Here is a 7,500-nt window from a genome sequence, read left to right on the forward strand (position 1 = left end):
CAACTTGAAGAATATAAATAAGAATTTCGAAATAGATTTTAAAAATTCTATAAACAAGTGATTTAAGGGTTGATGTTTGTAGTCATAAGATTTCGGTTGTTAGGGAGGCGGTGCTTCTGGTGATTTTGAAAAACTTTTCGCTTGGTCTCATCTTTTCTCTCTTATCTCACTTTTGTATCATCGCCAGTTCTCACACAATCTTCCAAATAATTCTTTCGATTGTTAATGTTATTTTCTTTATCCATTATATTCTTTTTCATGCGCGTCATTTAACTGAGACTGTATAAACTACGTGGAGAGACTGAAACGTCGAATGAACAACATTTAAATAAGAAACTGGAGGAAAAGAACTGTGCAAAGGAAGAGAAATAAAACAACAACAAACAAACCCCAAAACTAACAACAACAAAAAACAAACAAAAAACTAACAACAACAACAACAACAGCAATAGAAGAACAGAGACACTAGCAGCATTAATTCAGCAAAGCCTATCATTATGTAAGGAAAGTGTATTATGATAATATAAAATCGCTGCATTTTATTTATTTAATTTGAGCAATGAAATAAATAGACTGACAGTGTTTTGTGGCTCCTCCTCCGACCTAGCGCCAAAACAAACGTAATACAATATCTGATTAGACGTCAGTTAACAATGTTCCTGTCGCGTCTACAAAAGCACAAAGAGAGATTTTGATTAAGCGAAACCTCACAGATTTCTAGAAACGAGGAAATGAAAGGCTTTATCATTTCATATTGTGACGAATGCTAAGTCGTATCTTTTAACGAGGAAATAAATGAGGTATATTTAGGTAAGGGACTCAGTTGATCGGGCATTTACTTCGAAGTCTATGGTTCACTCCACAACTAGTCCATGACATAGCGATGAATGAGAACTATTTCAAAATGGCCTCTTATAAGATATGGATGTCTGTTGGTCGAAAGAACCAGACCATTGCTCAAGTTAATAATTTTGAACACAAATTTCCTCGTATTTTTCGATTCGATAATATATACATATATATATACTACACACACACACACACACGCACACACACACACACACACACACACACACACACACACACACACACACACACACACACACACACACACACACACACAGACACACACACTAACGCACACACAAACACACACACACATCTCTAAACCTATTAAACACGGATAATAAATTTAACCTTATTTCTGAATGTGATACATTAAGCGACGACGACGCCGACGCCGACGCCCAGAACAACAACAGAAACGAAGACAACTCCCCCCCCACACACACAAAGAAAGTGGATTGTCGCGATTTAAATAGCATCAGATTTCTGGCTGATACAGCTTTGAAGTTTGTATATTAAACGATGCTGGTTTTAGACGTAAACAAGAAACGGCTAAGTTAGCTCTTAATTTTGTAGCGGAAAGTTTTCGGTGAGTCCAAGGCTGAATGAGGCTTTAATTCTCTCAATTACAGCGATTTGACTTCTCTTACGTCACTGATACAGTTGAAATGTTATACAATATGCTGAGAGTTGCTCTGCAAACTAAAGAAGAAGTTGAAAACACGAAGCCTTAGATTTATGGGGAGGAAGAAAGAAAGAGAGATGATGTGTTTGTCTCAAGAAACTTTGTGTGGTACACGAATTTTTATAACTTATTTTCTATGAATTTTTGCCCAGAACATTCGATTACACGAAACTGTACACCACATCTACGAGAACAATAACAACAACACCAACGATAAGCAATAAAAAATTTTGACAAGGTTTGTAAGTTGAGAAATGATGTACTGAACTAAATCTAGATGAGATCAGTTTGAGTTGCTTTGCATTTGTATACATTCATTCAACAAATAGAAGCCTTAGGAAATAAAACATTAAAAGGATTATTTAATAACGTTAAGGAAATGAAACCGATGGCTTAACATTTCAAATGAATTCCCTGATTCAGGTGATCGTGGAATAACCATTACTTTACTCTAGTCGCTTCACTACCAATATCATACAGACAAAAGCATACAGACTGTCCTTGGGAACAGTATCAGAGGGCATCAATGGGAATATAAAGGAAATTAGTGTGACTAGTAGAACTATCACAAAGTGTTTGCCTCCTTGGCACGGCCAGAATAACCAGGAAAGTATTAGAGAGCTGAAAAGCACGAATAGTATGGTCCCGTGGGCTGTAGGTGGTAAGCTCGCATGCAAGACTCCAAGAGCTCGAACAAAATCTGTGATAAAGAGATAATAATAATAATAATAATAATAATAATAATAATAATAATATTAATATTAATAATAATAATAATAATAATAATAATAATAATAATAATAATAATAATAATAATAATGATAATAAGATCCCCAATTTCTGGTTGAAATATCTAACAGGAATGCACAAAAAGCTGGCTGAAAACTTTAACAACATACTAGCAGAGCTAGAAACAATGCCTGAATGGCTCACGAAGGGGAAAACCATCTTAATTCCCAAATCAAATGAAACAGCAAAACCAGAAAACTACAGACCAATAACCTGCCTCCCTACTATGTTCAAGGCATTTACTGCAGTGATATCGCAAAGGCTGAACAAGCACCTGGACGAAAACAAACTGTTCCTAGAAGAGCAGAAAGGATGCCGCCAAAGGCTCATATAGCTGTAAAGATCAACTAATGATTAATAAAGCCGTAACTGAAGACAGCCACAGAAAGAAGAAAGGCCTCAGTATGGCCTGGATTGACTACAAAAAGGCGTTTGATAGCATCCCCCACACATGGATCCTCGAAACACTAGCCATTAACAAAGTAGCACCAACAATCATAAAATTCATAGAGCACTCTATGAATAAATGACAAACAGTCCTACACCTCCAACAAAAGAGGGACTCATGAAAACCAAAGACATTCCCCATTAGAAGAGGAATATTCCATGGAGACACGCTCTCTCCACTCCTTTTCTGCTTGGCACTGTCACCTCTATCTGATATACTAAATAGAACTGGATGCGGATATAAATGTTACGGCAAAACGATCAGCCACCTTTTATATATGGATGACCTAAAACTATACGCTGCAAATGACAAACAGCTGGAAACACTATTAAAGACAGTTCATGGATTTACCAAAGAAATAGATATGAAATTGGATTAGAAAAATGCGCCAAAGTAACCATGAAAAGAGGAAAACTAGTGAAGAGTAACAACATCACACTAGATAAAACCAATGAAATAAAAGAATTAGACCAAAGCCAAACTTACAAATACTTAGGAATCCATGAACTAGATAAGACACAACACACACAATGAAAGAGAAAATAAAAAAAGAATATTATAGACGAGTTAGATCAATACTAAAAACAGAGCTCAATGCTAAAAACAAGATAATAGGTATCAACACTTTAGCTGTCCCAGTTATAAGTTACAGCTACAATATCCTTAACTGGACACGAAATGAACTGACCAAAATAGATAGGAAAACAAGAAAAATAATGACAGGATCTAGGATGCATCACCCAAAATCTGACATAGAAAGACTATATATACAACGTATAGAAGGTGGTAGAGGCCTTATACAGCTGGAAAACTACTATAAAATAACCACCATAGGACTGCAAAAATATCTACTTCAGAAGGAAGGAAAACTGATCCAGATAGCGGCAAAACACGAGCAAAACAAAAAACTGTTCTCAGTATTTAAGGAAGCTGAAAAATACAAACAAGAAATCATACCACCTAATAAACATGAAGAAGAAGAAGAAGAAGAAAGAATAGAAGAAGAAGAAGAAGAGAAGAAGAAGAAGAAGAAGAAGAAGAAGAAGAAACAACAAAGCTATAAACAAATGAAATCCAAAAAAAAATAGAACAGCAACGAACCATGATAAAACGATGGCAAGAAAAAGCCCCTTCATGGTAAATACTGGACTAAACTAAACGCAAAAGAAATAGATAAAGAAAAATCCCACCAGTGGTTGAGAAGCTCAGGACTTAAAACAGAAACAGAGGGATTTTTAATTGCAGCACAAGACCAAAGCTTCCCCACCAGAAATTACTAAAAACATGTAATGAAAAGAAATATAACAAGTAACTGCAGAATATGTAGAGATGAACAAGAAGCAATAAATCATATTATCTCTAGCTGCCCAGTCCTGGCTAAGAAGGAATATATTCACAGACACGACAGAGTTGGGACCCACATACATTAGAAGCTATGCCAACACTATGGAATAACAACAGAAAAAAGATGGTATAGGCACACGCCAGAAAAGGTGACAGAAAACGAGAAAGCAACCATACTCTGGGATATGCCAATACACACAGATAGAGAAATTAAAGCCAACAGATCAGATATAGTTGTCAGAGATCATGAAGAAAAAAAGAAATCCTTTCTAATTGATGTATCACTACCAGCAGATGACAACGTGTTTCTAAAAGAAATGGAGAAACTTTCAAAATACAAAGATCTGGAAATAGAGGTAACTCGAATGTGGAATCTAAAAACAGAAACAATTCCTATCATAGTAGGTGCATTAGGCATGATAAAAAAATATTCAGACAAATACATAACAAAAACACCAGGACTTACAAACACATATAACATACAGAAAATTGCACTACTAGGCACTGCACACATCCTACGCAGAACACTTTCAATACAGTAACTATCAGAGCATCACAACAAATCACAGCACATACCCAAGGCACATAGAGCTGCGCTCGGTAGTGAAGTGAAAGCACGCTATAAAAATAAAACTACTGAATGATAATAATAATAATAATAATAATAATAATAATAATAATAATAATAATAATAACTAGCAGGACCCGTGAAAAATTCACGGAAAACATAAAAAATGTAAGCATCTGTAAACAGTGTATTTTACGTTCTGAGTTCAAATTCTGTCGATGTCGACTTTGCCTTTCATCCTTTCGGAGTCGATAAATGAAGTACCACTTGTGTACTGCGGTCGATCTAGTCAACTGGCACCCTCTCCACAAAAATTCAGGCCTAGAAAAGTATATTTTGACAGTTACAGAATATAGAAAATAATATAACAACAAAAACTATATAATCCAACCAAAATATCTCATTTAGACAAACGTAAACGGAATTACTATTTAACCTTAGAATATGTCGTACATATTCAAAGAAAATTCTTGGTTTAGTGGTACGGAACGTTTATCTGGTTTTCTTTTTTTCTTTTACTTGTTTCAGTCACTTGACAGTGGCCACGCTGGAGTACAACCCTTTAGTCGAAGAAATTGACCCCTGGACTTATTCCCTATAAGCTTGGTGCTTATTCTATCAGTCTCTTTTGCTGAACAGCTAAATTACAGAGACGCAAACACACCAACAGTGGTGGTGTTGGGGCAAACACAGACACACAGACACACAGACACATACACACACACACAACACACACACACACACATACATACATACTTACGCACACACACACACATACATACACACATACATACATACATACATACTTACGCACGCACACACACACACACACACATACATACATACTTACGCGCACACACACACACACATATATGACAGGGTTGGAAATAGTGGTGTTGCTGGCTGGTGCGATTTTATGGTTTGCTGGTATGCCGAGAGAGATCCAGTGGGCCCCTAACTGGTTCCCCGACCTTAAAGGTGTAATGTGGATGTGTAATGACGGAGCGGCTGGTGTGGTGGTGATGTTAGCTGGTGCGGTGGTCTTCACAGTTCTTCATGGTAGACAATATTTTGTGTGTACGTCAGACCACGTTTTTGGCCTTGTTTGTTATCGCAATTGAGTGTCATCACTCTTACTTTGATATTGTTCATAGCTCGTGCTCTTGAAAATACGACCTATAATTGGCCATGAGAAAATACCCGTTCAGGCAAATGTATTGCAACTTTCCAAATGTTCGCCCTTGAGCCTTATTCATTGTCACTGAATCTGCCAGTCGAAGTGGAAACTGAAGTCTGTTTGGTGGGAATGGAATATCTGCATCACTTGGGCTAGGTTCAATTCTGGGAATTAGAACTGCGCGACCTCTGTCGGAGCCTGCTGCCAATCACGCCTCTACACAATGTTCATGAAGACTTTGCATTTTTCATGCGAGTTCCATTACATAATCCTTCACTGATCTAAATATCTCTTAGCAGCATCACAATAGCCCCTACTTTTAAGTTGAGACGATGAGGAGGCATACCGGATGGAGTCGGGAACTAAACAAGGGATTATACATATGTTAACTAATTAGCTCGAGACCGCTTCATCGATGTCAGTCTTCAGAATCAGTCTTGTCGTGTTGTGGACTTTTATGTTGACCAAAAATAGAATATTGTCCGATGTGTACAATCTCGAGGATTGTGTGCGAATTGCATTGAACTGGGTCGTAAACTTGAGATGGACATCCGGTTTCACTTGAATTCGTTGAAGCTAAATAACGAAGCGTGAAATGAAGATAAAAAGTGTAAGAGATACCAAAGAAAGGGGCATCGGTGGAAATGGGGGCCATGAGCATCAGTTTCTGGGTTAATCTGGTTAAAGTTTGAAATGTAATCGCTGACATATTTTGATTATCAGGATTAATCTTTAACTACAAAACTGTGATGCCGCAATGATTGTTCTAGAAGCTATCCGTTACATTGATTAGTAAACGAAGAGTTCCAAAGAAATCCCGTCGTTCCCTATTTTCTGCTACTTTTTTCATTTTAATCAATCTCGGAAGAATTTATCTTAATAAACAACAAAATAAGCAACTAATCGATTGTTCGATCAATGAATGGCTATTGGCTAACAGCGATTAATAAATTCGATCAACAATCAAAATTACTTTTTAATTTATTAACGAACCGATAAGCAACTTCAAAAACTCCGAGAAAATATCTATAAGTAGGCGTTGGTTAAATGACATACAATGCGCGCGCACTCACACGTGTGTGTATACAGAGATGCAGGGTACAATGGGTAAATTGTCACAGTTTTATATTTTAATTTCGCACATGCGCATTGTTTGTTTTTGATTTTGTCAACTACACCATATGGTACGGTCAGCTGGGCACCGTATGTCAGAAGAACAGCACCATGACGCAATTCACTCTGCCAGAAATTTGGAAACGACATGCTTCACTGCTTAGCATTCGCGCCAGAAGCTCCAATACGAACATTTCAGAGTGTTTGGGTGTCAATCTGGGGAGAGAGTCAATCTGAGGAGAGTGTCAATCTGAGGACCTGTACTGAGAGAGATAAAAATCAAACATCCTGTCAACATCATGATGCTTGGAGTGATCACTGGTGATGGTGACGTTATACTTCCCCTCATCTTCCCACACGGTCGCACACTCAACACGGAGGCCTACATCAAGTGTCTGGAGGAGGTAGTGCTGCCCTGGGTCAAGAGGGTGGCTGCTGGAAGACCCTACGTCTGGCAACAGGACTCTGCACCATGCCACACAAACAGGAGAACCCAGTCATGGCTGTCAGACAATTTCTGCGACCACATC

Source organism: Octopus sinensis, linkage group LG9 (assembly GCF_006345805.1).
Source record: "Octopus sinensis linkage group LG9, ASM634580v1, whole genome shotgun sequence".
NCBI lineage: Eukaryota > Metazoa > Mollusca > Cephalopoda > Octopoda > Octopodidae > Octopus > Octopus sinensis.